General features: G+C 31.7%; 2 long non-coding RNA genes across 6 annotated transcripts; one reads left to right on the top strand and one right to left on the bottom strand.

The window, feature by feature from the left end:
• Window positions 1–3803: 3803 nt before the first annotated feature.
• LOC139866882 (uncharacterized) lies at window positions 3804–6411 on the top strand. 5 transcript variants are annotated; one of them, XR_011765664.1, is made up of 4 exons: window positions 3804–3979; window positions 4518–4591; window positions 4878–5103; window positions 5585–6411. It is a non-coding gene; the product is annotated as an uncharacterized lncRNA (long non-coding RNA). The 5 variants fall into 5 exon arrangements; XR_011765661.1 differs by having other exon boundaries at window positions 4518–4634; XR_011765662.1 differs by having other exon boundaries at window positions 4518–4634; window positions 4857–5103.
• A 4892-nt stretch (window positions 6412–11303) lies between these two features.
• On the bottom strand, window positions 11304–13774 carry LOC139866971 (uncharacterized). The gene is made up of 6 exons (XR_011765695.1): window positions 13267–13774; window positions 12958–13017; window positions 12268–12873; window positions 12039–12168; window positions 11597–11814; window positions 11304–11492 (listed from the first exon to the last, which is right to left on the bottom strand). It is a non-coding gene; the product is annotated as an uncharacterized lncRNA (long non-coding RNA).
• Window positions 13775–17145: the final 3371 nt, after the last annotated feature.

Genomic DNA, 17145 nt, shown 5'->3' with positions numbered 1-17145 from the left:
TGTGGGTTTTTGTTGACATGTTTGGGTCAACTTTGGTTATTTAATAAGTTGAGTTGTTTAGAACTACTTATTTTGAGTAACTTTCCTTTTTGGAAAACTTTTTGGTTAAAGAATGCAATGTGGTTTAATAAATTCATATAGAGTTCGATCAAGCTGTGGGACCAAGTGACGGAGCCGTTAAGGGTACTTGACGGGGCCATCACAGTTAATATTGTAGTGAATACATTAATACTAAATAATAACGCGTAGATTATGAGCCGATCCGTTGAAATCATTTTAACTTCAATTGACAAACAATCGATAAACACCAAACATGATCACATAAAAAAGTTCTTAAATTATGTTTTTTTTTTTTTTTTTGAAGATAATAGATTTGGGCCGGAAGGATTAATAATTAGTAGATATTTTAAAGATAAGACGCTTATCAATTTTATACCCTATATTTGTTAGGAGGGTTTGTAGACATAAAAGCTAAATATAAAAATCATTTTCCTATTTAATTATACATAAATCTAAATCCAGATGATGAGAGTTTGTAGGAATTATAAAAATAACTCTTTTTTTTTTTAAAGCCAACTTTATATTAATAATGAAACTATACAAACTTTACACGATGAATTCTCATATTGATAGCCATGTAGGCTTACAACACGAATCAATATGACACATGAGGTAATATGTACACTTTCTAAATATTCACAGAAACTAAACTAAACTAGTAGAGAGTTCATCCTGGATCACAATTGTTGTTGCGTGGAAAACACAAAGAGCTTGGACTTAGTGAGCCATTGTAACCAATCGGCCGCTTTATGTCTTGAACGGTTTGTGATCCATTCAAACGTTTTCACTTGGATGTCACTTACCACCTTCGAGTACGCCCATGATTCACCCCGAAATACCTTTTGATTCCTATTTTTTCAAATGTAGTAACCCGTTACCCACTCAATTGATTGCCAAATCCTTTTGTCTTCTCCCGATAAGTTTCCCCGTCCCGAACCCGAGAACATATCTGGTAGGCTGCCCAGATTGGGAGGACGTGTTCCCCACCAATTATAGATGGCCTTCCAAATATCTTTTGCCACTTTGCATGATATGAGTATATGGTCCACCGATTCAATGAAGTCGTTACACATCGGACACAATATACTATCTAATTCTATTCCACGTTTATCAAGTTCTTCTCTAACCGGGATTCTACCACGTAGGGCCTCCAAACAAAGATACCAATTTTTTGAGGGAGATAATTGTTAGCACTAAACATGACTTTTAACTTGAGCTCGTCCGGTAAACCATTTTAACTTTAATTAATAAATAATCGATAAAACACTTAACTTAAGTTCATAAAAAGTTGTTTTAAAACCTATCGTTAATAATAGGTTTTTATATACATTTCTAATTGTATTGTATGATTTTAAGCTCAAATATCATGTAACCATATTATATATTCTTTTTATTCGAATTAAAATTCAAATTTCATTATAATATTATCCTAATTACTTACGGAGATAAGATCAACTACTAAAATAGTGGGGTTATTATTACTATTATATTATATTATATTATATTATACCTATATTCTAAAAGACATAGGGGACATGAATAGTATCCGGGGGTATTTTTGACTCTTTATCTTCTTTTTTTTTTTTTTTTGCAAATTCAACCACATACCACCTCACACTTGATCCAAAAAATCAAATTCACCCCCCCAAACAGGGAGTAAAGTGTCAATTAACCATTCTCATAAAAAAAAACTTAAACACACTACACCCAAATATTCAACGGGCCATGAATAGTATCCGGGGGTATTTTCGACTTTTTTTTTTTTTTTTTTTTTTTTTTTTTTTTTTTGCAAATTCAGCCACAAAACACTCCACACTTTATCCAAAAAATCAAATTCACCCCCCCAAACAGGGGGTAAATGATAATTAACCATTCTCATAAAAAATCTTAAACAAACTACACCAAAATATTCAACGGGCCATATCTTCGCACTCGCAACGAGTTAAATTTTTCCACCACCATCGTTAAACTCGAAATAATTTTAGGAACACGATGTCACTAGCTATACGCAAAACGGGCGCTTTTTAAAAAACGCTAAATATTTGAGGTACTTTTCATACACGTTAATTCCCCGTTAAATTTTTAAAAGTCGACAACTCCATAGCGAAACGCGGAGACGCACATATATTGTTAATTTTAAATAACATTTAAATCTTTCACGGGTTATACCTTAGTTCGACTCGAGTTGCGTTTCAACATCATCGTTAGCCACAAAAAAAATTTACAAACTAAACGCAATAAAATACATTAAAAACCGAACCCCCGGCGCGAAGCGAGGGTTCGAACACTAGTACAACTAATAGACAAAAACTTATGAATAGTACTATTCATTTTTACAATTTTCACACACTTAACCCCCTAACTTTTATTAAAATACAAATCAAACCCTCACTTTATACATATATTCTTTCCAATTTTTACAAACTTAACCCCCCAACTTTTATTAAAATACAAATCGAACCCCCTCTTTACTAACTTTTTTTTAAAATAAAACCCGAACGCTAAAATAAGCAAATAGACAAAAGCTTATGAATAGTACTATTCCTTTTTCCAATTTTTACACACTTAACCCCCTAACTTTTATTAAAATACAAATCGAACCCCTACTTTATACGTATATTCTTTCCAATTTTCACAAACTTAACCCCCTAACTTTTATTAAAATACAAATCGAACCCCCACTTTACTAACTTTTTTTTTTTTAAAATAAAACCCGAACGCTAAAAGAAGCAACTTTCACAAAAGAAACAACCCTTCAATGTTAGATGTCGAAAAAAATTCTTTTCTACAAAATAGATCAATACTTTTTTTTAACTCGCATTTAAAACGGAGCCCCCGGCGCGAAGCGAGGGCTCCACAACTAGTTCATGCACATTATTTATAGACACTATTTTGCAAAAGGAATATTAATTTTTTTTATCTCACCTCATTCAGTTGTTTAGGTAGAAATTTTTATATATTTTCGACATATTAAGTTTTACTTATAATAAATTCTTAATTAGTTTTGACGAATAATTGACGAATAATTGACAACTAATATTTTGAGAATATCACACACACACGCACAAATAATTTAATTTTAATAATTAAAATAATTATTAATAAGATTTAATAATAATAATTAATTAATAAGATTTAATTTTAATTTAAAATTATTTAGATTAATGACATCACCCACCATGTATAGATTTTTTTTTTTTTTTAATTTTTTCTTAACAAATGAATTAGCCTAATAATGATATCATCATTTTAGGATTTTAATATTAATAAATTATTTTAAATTGGTTTAATTAATTATTTTGAATTGAGTACGAGAAAATATAAAAGCTAACCAATATTATCTATTATAATTAAATGTTGATTGTTTAATAAGCATTTTAGGTGTTTGATGACATTTTTAGCTGACGAAATAAGGAGCAAAGCAAGTGGAATTGTTGGTGAGTATGGTGACCGACATTTAAGGAAAAATATTAGAGATAAAGTTTGTTAGCATTTGATGTGGTTGAACGTGTAGGGCGTACGTGCACAATGGGATAGTACCAAATTATACATATTACATTTGAGCAAATTTTAAGCACTGTTCCGCAACAGTATCTCCTCAACAGTAACTAGGCATTTTAATTCCAGTCAACTACATCTGCCAATTTTTTGGACTGTTCCGCAACAGTATCTCCTCAACAGTAACTAGGCATTTTAATTCCAGTCAACTACATCTGCCAATTTTATAACCAAAAAAGGTTATTTTCCCCACAATTCCTGAATCTTCTTCCCATCTGCTCCGACTTCCCTTGAGGCCTTGACGCTACACCGTCACCTCTCTTCCCGCTTTCATCTTCTAATTTATAATATTGCACCACCCTACTTATTTACTCCATCAGATCATCCCAGAAGCTTCTCCATCACCAAGCTTCGTCGTCAGGTAATTAGGTTTTGATGATTATCCTTTGTAGTTCGATTGATCACCTGATTAATTTTTCGAATAATTAGGAGTCTTAATTAGGAGCGTCTTTATTTGATAATAACTTTTATCACGAGTTATTGATCAGTTAAAATTAGTTTTATATTGTTAGTATATGCATAAAACAAAAAATTTTTATACTGTTTATATTTTGCTTTGCAAGTTTTTATCTTTATTTTTTATTTTTGCTGTTAAGGGTTGTCCTGGAGTTAGGTAAAGTGGTTGCTTCAGAATTTTTACTTATGGTGAATCTATTGAGTCTAAATTTTGAAGATTCACATATAGCAATTGAAAAAGAGTCAATTTTCATGTATTTAATTGAGTAATTCTCGACGTCAGTGTCACCGCCACAACCACCATCGCCTAGGTCTCAGGTGGTATTCTTCGCCGCCGTCATCCCCCGCGTAACCACCGTCGTGTTCGTCTCTTGCTATCCACTCCGTCGCAACCACCACACCCAAATATTAGAGTTTAATTTCCTTTACCCTTTTCAATTCAGAGTAATCGTCGGTGACAGAGTAGAGCAGAACAGAGCATCGGTGGTCAAAAACGGAAGGGCGGTAACTCTGAGCTGTAAATCTTCAAACTTTGCTTATACTAGCAGTGAAAATAATTGGTTAACACTTTTTTCCTTTCACTTTTAATTTTAATTACTACTACTGTAATATTTTATCTTATGATAATTTAAAAAAAGTGCTAATTTGTAAGTCTGTGCTATGCAATTTTTTATAATAATTTGATCAACAATTTTGATTTTTAACTTAGCAAAGTGTGGTTATTGATATTGATGATATGTACGATTCCATCTTAATGTGGTTTTACTTTACTATCTGCCAAGTATCTACATCATTTTTCTAAGGTTTTGGAGGCTGAGGTGTGTGAAGGCTGTTGAGGTGCACCATGGAGCATGAGGAGGTTTTTGGGGCTTAATTTGCTCTGGCTGTGAATGTTTACCATGGGGAGGTTATTAGGGTTCTTAGGGCGGGTGAGGTGCATCATGTGGAGGTATTTGAGGTGTTAATCTGTTAAGGTCGTGGAGGCTAAGGCGTGTGGAGACCAAATCGTGTCAACAAGCTATTGCTGAGGTATAAACTACAAAGTTCGTTCTGTTTGAAATTTATTTTACATGTTTATATATAATGTAGTATCCTTGGAATAACATCACAAGAACCCTCATAATGGTATGTGTTAGTACTATTTTATTTACATGGCTATTTCAACCCATTTTTCTAAGAGCAACGGGCTATAACTAAATAACAAGCAACTATTTGGTAAATGGGAATGATTTCAACAAGTATAGTTATTAAGTTATTCTCATGTTTTATCATTGATCATTGATGCTTTGGATTTTGTAGAGTTTTGGTCACTTTGAATGGATATTATAAATCATTCAGATAATTTTGAGTGTAGTTGTGTTTTTTATGTGTTTGTGTACGTTGGTGGTCATGACTTGCGTTGTGCTATGAATTTCATTCATTTTATACCCGTGCGTTGTCTGCACGAAATGTGATTGTTTTGTATACTTTTGGTATCTTTTTTAATAGCTTTGTTTTCTGATATCTAAAGGTCTAACAAACAGCTGCTGTTCCGTTTCGCCCAAAGACATACTGGGCACCACCACGGGTGAAAGTCAGCGCCTGTTATCCGAGGTTGCAAGGTGTCTTCCCGTCCTCAGCTTGAAGGTATACACCATTTTTTGTCAATTCAAAGCAGTACATGTTGTGTATCGTGTTTGTATACTCTTTTATATTGTGCAACATGATCTTTTTGTGACCATATATTTTTTAGGGTCTGTTCCGTTTATATGGCCATATTAGTAGGGCATTTTAATTTAGTTGGTAATATCATATAGGTTTTAATCTTATAAATTTATACAGCACGTTTGATATAATTCCTTAATAAAATTTGTTGCTTTTCTTGATCAGGTTATACATAAGTGGAATTCAACGAGTAGGACATGGTATGCATTATATGTGCAAATGGATATGTATAGTACTCTTCACATGATAAATAGGACAAGTGAGAATTGATATAATAAGAACATATAATGCATACCACATACATGATAAATATATAAGTGTGAATTGATAATAAGAACTGTTCGTATTTCATTTGTGGCCAACTTAATATTAACATCTTTTGTCTAAGTTAGCTATGTGTTAATATTACATTTTTAATTTGTTAAGCAAAAGCATTGTGTGTCCCTACATTTGCAGCTACTTACGATCAGTAATTTGATAGTAGCGCTGTTATATTTGGAGTTAGCTATATGTCGGTACGGGACATTCATTTCCGAAGCTACGCCTTGGTTGATGTTCTTTAATATATACCATTTTTGTTGTATGTTTAATGTTAGTTTATAATTTATGATGGTTGTTCCTTTTTGTTCTTCACCGGTGGCTGCCTTTCATAAATAGTTGAATAATTACTTTTGTTAACATATAACGCGTTTGACGATAAGATTTGTAGCTTGAAGCAACAGGATGGATGGACGTACGGAGTCAGCTGATAGAACAAAACTATAAGATGTCAACTATTTTTTTAACCTTATTTACCAAAGAGTTTGCATTCAGTTACATATTTTTTGTTTCTATGTTTTTTGGTTTATATTGTTATGTAAACATTTTGTAAAGTACCATTGGAGACTAATATAATAGTAGATATGATAATCGTATTTTAGTCTTCATATAATTTTAGTGTTCATAGTGTATTGTTTTGTAGTCGTGAAAGGATTCCAGTACCATCATGATACAGGCAGGTGGTCGCGGCAACGCTCGATTGACCACATGCTTGTTATTAACAATTTTATGTTTTTCTAGTAACTGTAGGTCTATCGCACTATTATAAATATTGTACTTTTTTATGAAATGACTGATAGAAAAAGTTAGAAAGGTGTAGTCCTCAAGTTTTGTTTGCTCTTATATACTTATTTTATATATTTTAGTGGTATAAAATAAAAGCAAAAAGGAACATGTATGTTCTAACAATACATGATTACATGATCTAACTTAAATGAATGACCTAATATTTATACGTGATAGGGATGCTTAGTCATTTTATGATCTTATGCTGTTTTTACTTTGAACTTTATATTGGTTGGAACGAGTGCAAGGTTAACGAGCGTTGCTGTGTGCGGGAGGGTTATCATAATAGAAAACTATATATTTATGGTTGAATATTTACCCTTATTGTGATTAACAAAATGAAAAAAAATCATTTTAACCTAACACATTCGCATAAATTAAATTTCAATAAGTTAACCAAATGAACCTACATAATTAGTAGTTTAAAATGCTTGAAAATAGAATAAATGTTTAACGATAGTAATAATCGTTATGTGCTATTTAAGTACGTTAATAATATTTAATACGGTCATCGTTAAAAATATACAAAAAAATTGTAAACCTGTTATAAAATATTCAAAATTAACACTAAAAAAAATATTAGCAATTAGTATAAAACTAGTTGTGGAACCCTCGTTTCGCGCCGGAGTTTCGGTTTTCAATGTATTTTATTGCGTTTAGTTTGTAAAATTATTTCGTGGCTAACGATGACGTCATTGAAGGGCAACTAGAGTCGAACTAAAAGCTATAACCCATCAAAGATTTAAATGTTATTTTAAATTAACAATATACATGCATCTCCGCGTTTCGCTATTGAATTGTTAACTTTTAAAAATTTAACGTAATTAAGTCGTTATTTTGTGGAGAAAAATATAAAGGAAACCAAAAAAAAAATAAAAAATTGTTATAACTAGAGAAAAATTTAAAGAAAGAGAAAGAAAAAAAATGCTACAGTAAACGAACCGAAAAAAATTGCTACAATACCATTGCTACAGTGATTCCGTTGCTACAGTGCTAACGGCTGCAGTGATTCCGTGCTACAGTAAAATAGGTAAAAAGACGAAACTGCCCCTAAGACTATTTATCATTTTTGTCTAATAGTTAATATAGTAACAAAGATAAAATAAAAGCTTATGTTACACAGCATCACGTGATGCTCATGCTTTGGGAATTAAAACGGCGTCTTTTGAAACAGACGGCAATTTGTTAAATATCCAAATGACACAAAATCTCATCTTATTTATTAGTATGAGTTCTAATATCTTAAATTCAACAATTTTCTTGAAATTCAACAAACTCAATCACATGTGATGTAAAAAATCCAAATTACATGTGAAATCCCATTACATGTGATTGAAAAAAAACAAATTTCAAATTTTATTTTTTCAAAACATGTTTTTTTTTTCAATCACATGTGATTGGATTTGACAAGCAGAATCACATGTGATTGAGTTTTACAATTACATATGATTGACATGCAGAATCACATGTGATTCACTGCATGTTAAATCCAATCACATGTTATTTAAAAAAAAATTGAAAGGAAAAAAAATTTTTGAAAAAAAAATTTGTTTAGAAATTTTTTTTTTTATCAAACATATGTGATTGTCTGGTCCCTTGAATCTCAAATTAAAAGTTGGATTAATTTGAATATTTTAATATATATATATAATATAAAATTATAATTTTTTTTATATACTGAAAGTTATAAAGTTAGTAAAAATATAACTTTATACTTAATTTTAGCTTCCGCATATAAGGCAAGAGCGCATAAACTACAAAAACATGCATATGCATCCCAATTTGGATCATCTAATACGTGGTCGATATTGTAGTCCGTAGATCAAATACGTGTATACAGATTTCTTTTTTAACGATTTACGTTTCAAATTGATGGTTTATCTTTTTTATGGAAACCATATGACTATATATTAAATAAATTGACTACTCGTAATAATTATTCCGTACTCAACATTGACTTTTTTTTAATGTATTTAGAGCACCATTTTATAATACAATGACAAGTGTCAATTAGACCATCAATGTAGTGAACAAGTTTCTAATTTTTTTTTATTTTTATTTTTTATTTATTTTTTATTTTTTTTCAGAAAAGCCAAGTTTCTAGTTTTGGTCCAAGTTATACAAGCACGTTTAATACAGAAAATCCTGTCAAACGTACAGAACAAAGAAACATTATTGATAAAAATTACTAGTGTTTTTTTTTCCCTTTCTAGAATTACGAATACTCAGGTATATAGAAACAAAGCCGTTTTCAAAAAGTAAATATCAACAAACCGAGGAATACAAAAGAGACAGAAGAGGCTCATATCTAAAAAGCTACGAACAAACTAAAAGCATCTATAACCGTGTTAGACAGATTAGGTTAGGCCCAAGACCGATTGTGGGCTTGGGTCCGTAAGGGTTTTAGTGTAGCCTCTAGGGTTTATGTAGCCTATATATATCGCATTATAATAAAGTTACACTCACGGGTTTTCATCATATAACATGGTATCAAGAGCGGGTTTGATCCCGAAACTTAGTCGGCCACCACGAGCCGCTGTCTCGGCCGTCCCATCAAAAGTAAACCTAACTATTCTATCCCATAGCCGCATCTTTCTTCTTTCAATTTTTATTTTTGTATTCGGTTCTTAAAAAAAGTCAGCAGCCATTGCCTTTCTTATTCAAAATATATATGTATATTCCAATACGAGTATGTGAATCATACGAGAGCATAAGCGTTACTAAATCACATGACCGCATGAATCTATGTAGCCACCTGCTATCTTTCTTTAATCTTTTGTTAATGTTAATTATTCAATAAATAATAATTATTTTATTGTTTATTAGTTTTTATCTCTTCAATAATCGGCGTGGGGATGAACCGCCTAGCTTGACTAGGTTCCAAACCCCGAAAAAAAGAGGAATATAAAAAAAACACTCTTTTGCAGCGTTAAAGATGACTGTTATCGTCGACAAAAGTTCTATGCCCAAGTCCTGCTCAACCTTTAGGCAAAGCAAGCCACGGCGTAAAAGAAAAAAAAAAACGCTACGGAAAAGAAGAAGCCGTCAAGAAATCTGCAACTCTATCAACGAATATCAGGCTATTCGATGCAACAAATGAGAGAAAAAAAATAGAGTTTATTTTATTTCTTTAATTTAATGTTTATTGTTCTGCTCCAGTCCGAACTTTCGCGATTTCGCCGTTCGGACTGCGGGGGAGTGTTAGATAATATATTAGGCCCAAGTCCAATATGTATTATGGACTTAGGGTTCTTTAGGGTTAAGATGGTTAGGGTTTGTACTCTATAAATAGCGTCCTATGTTATCAATAATATTCACGGGTTTATCAGTGTAACAAACCGGAGCCTCTACGTATATAAAAGCAAACACACAAAAAAAAAACTATAATGAGCTAAAACGAATCACGAATAGCAAGAATAAAACAAACAAAAAATTAGCAAATCGTCATTAACCTCCTAAAGGACCCGCTTTTGCATTTTACCGTCTATGATCTCGCGCCTTATTTCCTTGTCCGATCGATTTTCGATCTTGAAAGTTAGAACGCCAGAAGATCCATTTCCAATCAAAGCATAGGCGGAGCCATGATTTAACGTTAAGGAGACTTACTCCATAACTAAATAATTACAACAAAAACTCCATTCACGCATCATACCAAAGTATTATATCGAAAAATGATGTAAACCACAAAAAATCGTTACAAACAAATTTACCGTATCATTTAAACCAAATACATAAGTTTTTTCAAAAATAATCTTCAAGCTTATTTTGCACCTGCAAAGCATTTTTTTCACGAAGTAACCTGTCAATAACATGTTAAAGTAGATAGTTTTGTTTAGATTATGTTATAAATAATGTTATGGAGTATAAAATAGTTACGGTTATCTATATATAATATAAAAGTGACTCCTTGAGTCATAAATGAGGACACTAAAATCTCTTAATTTAATCATTTACAACTAAAAAAAACATTTTTCCTTATTTTCTACTTAATTTTATAATAAGGTAATAATTAAAAAAATAAAAGATTTAGAAAATTCATTAATAATAATATCTAAGTTTTAATCATTTCATTTTTCATGTATTAAATTGATTAATTTCATTCCTTTCATTGTTAATGAAGGTCCTAATATCCTAACTAAGATGATGAGACCTTTTTTAGAGTCCTATAATATAATTATTAATTATTTACATTATAAATAGATCCTAAAACATATATTAGGATCCATTAAAAAAGTCCTAAAAACATATAACATATATTAGGAACTTTTAAAAGGGTCCTTAAATCTCAAAGTAAAATTATGAAACCGATTTTTAGGGTCGCGGAATTCAGCTATAATGGTCATGATAAGAATAAAATAATCATGGGCATGATATTAAAATTATAAATAAAACAAACAAATTCTATAAATGAAATTGACATCCAACAACTGATTTTTATTTAATAGCAAACTCAGAATCTCATATATGTTTCATCTGGAAGTAAACATAGTTACAAAAATCAAATATTAAAGTCTAGTAACATTTGGCGATAATAATAAAGAAGTAAACACATGAATACCAAGAACGAGTAGATCGATCATGAAGCAATTTTCTTAATCAAGAGGTACTACCTACAAAAAAAAAATAATAAGTAAAAAAAAATTCATATGTTAGTTTTAAACCTTCGCGTTAATATAACTTATAATTACAAAAGTACACTTTAAGAAGGTCATACCTCGACAAAATTTCTTGGCCATGCAATAGGCGTGCATATAGCTTCAATAATTGTGTCCATATGTCCATACGGCCTAACCAGCTCTTCGTCTTTTTGAATTGCCACCTGAGGATTAACCGAACAGTATCTTGTACCAATCTCTTTCCCTACCACCACCTCTTTTGGATCTAAACTCAAAACTCATCCTCTTGCTACTATGTCAAACGGCTTGTTGCAAACTGAATAAAGGATAAATAAGTGACACACTTAAAAAAACATCCAACAGAAAAGTAATCGAACATTTTTTTTTTTTTTAAAAGAGCAGCAACATCATCAAGCATATGTCCCCTATAATCATGCAATCTTAATCCAGTGTCACAACCGACAAACAGATAATTAATGTATAAGCATAAGCTTCCAAAGTTATTAAATGAATTACATCAACAATTTAACAATGGCATACCGAGAGTAAAGAAGTTGGCCACGCAATAGCTACACTGGTAGCCTCTATCATTGTAGTAACAAGTTCAAATGATCTTATTACCCATAACGTCTTGGGTTGGCATCTATCTTCGTTAATCCTCACATACCACCTATAAATAAACCATCCATGAATAAGCATATAGGTGCACGTTATAAATTTTAATCTTAAATCTTAATTACTCGGTATTACAAGTGTAACAAGGACATACCGAGATAAACGTACAAGGCCAAGCAATAGACACACCAATAACATCATGAATTGTATTAAATAAACCAAATGGCCTAAGCGATTTTCTCTTTTTAGTGTCCATTTGAACATCTACCTCACACCAATCCGTATAACCCCAACAATCATAGTTGGATCCATGCTCCTCACCCATCCTCTTTTAGAAAAACATTGTCTCTGACCTAATCAGAATTCAGTTTTCAACAAACATTTACATTCATTAACATACGTTGATAATGTGTCACTTCTGAACAAACTGCTCGCCTGAACATACAAAATTAATACTTGATAGTGATAAGTAAACAAAAAGTGTGACATTTTTTTCCCTATGGTGGAACTTGTTTGAGAATTAATGCAGAATGCAGATTTTTGCATTTTAACACAACCAGCTAGCTGAATAAACACATTCATGCTTTTATGTATCTCTAAAGCAACAAATAAGTAGAAAAGCTACCTACTGTAGGATCCAAGCTCATTTAACCAAAAATTGTAATGAGTACTCCAAGACAAAGTATGAAAAGGAAGTGAATGATTTAACCAAATTCGATACTTATCTGTATGTGGGTTAGGAGAGTAGCCGACGTCAGACCTTCAAAAATCACAACTATAAATGTTAAACAATACTGTATTATTATACGCTTAAAATTAATTATATCACAGTCAAATTCTTTACCTGGTGATAACCTGTTATGGGCACTCCTTGATACATTCTGAATCACGGGTGAATCCCCATCTGCGAAAACCCATCAATTAGAAACAAAAATCTAAAAAAATAAATTGACATAAGGTACGCAATTTCATAATATTAAAAACATCACAAAAACGTGTTACTTGTGAGAGTAGAGGATACGAGGCACCATTTAAACTCAATTATTAATCAATTGATATATATATATATATATATATATATATATATATATATATATATATATATATATATATATATATATATATATGTATGTAAACAATACTAGATGGGTACCTTAAGAACTTAATCGGTGAGTATGAAATTGAATATCAATCAATTTGCTTTGTAGGGATTCTCAAGAAGAAGGCTACGTATTGCATCCGATCTTTAAAATATTTAGGTATTCTAAATGGGAAAATAGATCCACTACAATTGTGTGGAATGTTCAAGTAATACCCTCAAGTAGATACTAGCAAGAGATTTGTGCAAATGGATAAGTTAGTAAATATGAGTGGATCTATCAAAATACAATTTGGAAATATCTATCTCCCTAAATAAATTTGTTTGTGTTGTAGAGTTTTTTTACATATTTGAACCCTAATACCAGATCGACGCCCAAAACCCATATTCAATTATCAAATCGAACTGGCGAATTGTGGAGAATCATCGATCTAAAGGTAAAATTTATGGTTGAAGTATTTCACGGAGAGACGATGGAAGTTGGGTTAAAGAAAATGGGAGGTAAGTTTTTTAGGGTACATTGGAAGAAAATGAGAGACGGTTCAAGAATGAATTTTAAAAAATTTGGATGCAAATGAATGAAAATTTTGGAGGAAATTTTTTAAAAAAAGTTTCATACAGTATGATTTAACTTATTTAAATGGCCACGATTGATTTGAGCAAAATCATATGATTATAGTATAGTAGTAATTATTAATTATTAATTATTAATTATGACTTTATTTTCATAGGAGAAAATGTAGAAATGTAGTAGGTAAAAGGGTAGATTTCACTAATTAATTGATTAGTTGATTATCGTACAATAAAAGATTTGTTCCTTCTACTAGCCATATGAACACGTATTATATTCTTAGGGTGTGTTTAATAAAACTGAATGATTTAACGTTAAATGGTTCAGAATCTGAATGATTTAAAACCTCTAAATAATGTTTGTTCATAAAAAAAATAAGTTATTTTATAATCATTTATAATGAACGATATGAACCGAGTAAAATTAACTTATTAACGTGTAACATGAATAAAAAAAATTCAATATACTTGTTGGTTTAGTGTTCAGAATATGATTTGAGGGGAATATTACAAAAAATTTAGGCTCTTAATGGTTAAGAGAACATTTCAGCTCTGAATGGTTCAGCACTGAACTCTGAACCATTCAGCACCATATGTCATTCATAGGTTAGAAACAAACACGTTGAATGCTGAATGCTTCAGCATTTAGCGCTGAACCATTCTATTAAGAGGCAAACAAATACACCCTATGATTAATTGTTTATGAGTTGTGTTTAGTGACGGTGGGGGTGGTGGCTCTTGTTGTAAAAAAGAGAATCGGTCTCTCTTTCGTTGTGGTTTGTCGGTGTATCGCTTGACTTGTTGTGGACACACACCCTTTGTTATAGGCTTGTTATATGATATGGTTAGTTGTCGATCCGTTTTGTAATTTAGTGGTTTGTTGCTAGTTAATGTGTTAACTAATTGCATTTTTCATTATGTCTAACTTTTTTTTGTTGGTTTATGATTCACTTATGCATTCTTGTAGTGACAGTGATGGATTTAAGATTTAAGGATTGAGGTTTAGAATTTGTGTTAAATGTAATTCATAAATTTCATTGTGATTTGTGGGTATTCTCTCGGTTCGCCTTTGGTGACCGAGCGTACTTGGTTACAGTCGTGTTGTTTAGTTTGGTTTGTTTAGTAAATGTGTTTGTTTTGTAGTTGTGTGGTTTGTTGCTAGTTTTTGTGTTTAGGCAGTGTTTCATTCTCTATCTTTATTTTGTTGGTTATACTCTTGAGATTCAAAGTTCAAACTAAACATTGTACTATATACTCTTTCAGTTAATAAACTTTGTATTATTGCATATTTAATATAAGTTTTGTATTGACTCTCATTCGTTTAGTAATTTATGCATTGTATTAATAAGCTACTCGATTTTGAGTTCTTACAAGTTGAATCAAGTTTAGCACGAGAAGATGTGATCTCTAGTCGATCTCAAACAAAACTTACTACTCACGCGTTTTGAGCCTCACACAAGGGCGACTCTAGGTTATGGTCTATGGGATCACGGAGACCAGTGATTTATAAAATTTAAGCAAAAAAAATACCCTTTAAATTGTATATACACCACTAAATTTAGCTGAATGACCTCATAATATTTTACGGATTTTAGGTTATTAATTTGAATTGTATAGGACACCACTAAATTTGACTACTCGAATCTCATATATTTTTCAAATTTATTGTTTTTTTAAAGGTAACCAATTATTAAAATACCATTCCAAAATAATTAGCAATGCAAAAAATTTCGAGACCCCTTTAGTAATGATCCTGGTAATTACCACTGGTTACACATGTAATTTAATACGGTATCATATACTCCATTTGACCCAAAATTATTGTCTGAGTTGACATTTTGTTGAATTTATGATATTGTTGAAAATGTTTATAATGTCTTTCATCAAATGAGTAATTTTAATTAAATTTAATTGTTATAAAAAGCTAACAACAATATACTATCGCCTTCACCTTGTGTATTGGGGCTGGAGGTTAGGTCAGGGGTTCGAGCCTCGCTCTGCCCATCATATTAATTAATCTGTCTGAAATGCGGATACCCAAATTAACCCCAGTGGGGTTTTTTTGTCCCGGATCCATTCAGGATTCAAATCCGGTCCACCTGCCCCTCGGGATGGTTAAAGGATCGGGTTCCTATAATGCGATTCGGGTTTTCTCCCGAACGCGCGTGTGTGTTCAAATGATGAGTGTCGACGTGTCGTTGAAATAAATGATACACTGATCCAAGCTTGCTGTTAAGAAAAACAATAATATACTATCTCTGACTCATATTAATAGTTCATAGACAAAAAAAACATATAGCTTAAGAAATATGTAGTATTATCATTACACTTTTTATACAATATAGTTTACGCATTTAGAAGCTTAGATTGTTAGATTGTAGCTTTTTTTGTTGTAATTTTCGAGGTTGGTAGAGTCATTGTGTTTGTTGAGTACAACATTTAGAATTGTAACTAGTAGCTTCTTGCTAGTCTTAGAATTATTTATAAAATTATTGCCTTTTAAAAAAAAAATTGATACGGAGTAATTTTTGGCGGAAAGAACAAAAATTTGGGGGGAAATCCCTCTATTTGGGTAAAATTAATCCTTTCAATAAAAAATTGAAAAAAATAAATCCCTCCACATTTCGACCTCTTTTTATCTGGATCAAAAAAATTAACATCATCTCACTCATCTTCAAAATTAATAACGTGTTTGACCACCACCAGCGTCCACCGTGGCACCGCCACCACCGCCACTACCGCCACTACCGCTACCACCACAACCACCACCATCGCCACAACCACCATCACTTCCATCACCACCGCTCCAACAAAGCTGATTGCTCAACTTCACGAACCCCCACTAGCCGGAATCAATTGCATTTTCATAAATTTCTGGAATCAATTACGTTTTACGTGAATCTTCGGCTACATTGGCTGCTTATGCTGGCCGGAATCAGAACAAAAGCATTGATTTCATCAATAACTAATGGAAAGGGAAGTTATAGAGGCCAAACATCAAGTATGTACGCCTGATTTTACAGCTTTTGGTTCGGGTTTATCCTTGATTGGATATTTAGGGTATCCATCTTATGTTTATGTTTATTTTTTTCTTCCTATTTTTGAATCTGCGTTGCAAGATTTGTCTTTCCGAATAGCTTTGCAGCTATGGTGCTAAAGGTAATATTCCCAAATAATTTTTTTCTCTTTTTGTTGCATTTTTTCCTCTTTAAAAGTCAATTTAATTTTGATATTTTTGGTGATAACAGTAATAACAGTGATAACAGTGGTGGTGAGTGGCTATGGTCGTGGTGGCGGTGGTAGGTTAACATCCCATAGCTTTTTTTTTTTGTCAAATGGTAACTTTATTTGTCATTTAGGTCC

Source organism: Rutidosis leptorrhynchoides, chromosome 9 (genome assembly GCF_046630445.1).
Source record: "Rutidosis leptorrhynchoides isolate AG116_Rl617_1_P2 chromosome 9, CSIRO_AGI_Rlap_v1, whole genome shotgun sequence".
Classification (NCBI taxonomy): domain Eukaryota; kingdom Viridiplantae; phylum Streptophyta; class Magnoliopsida; order Asterales; family Asteraceae; genus Rutidosis; species Rutidosis leptorrhynchoides.
This window is presented reverse-complemented; position numbering and strand designations above follow the sequence as displayed.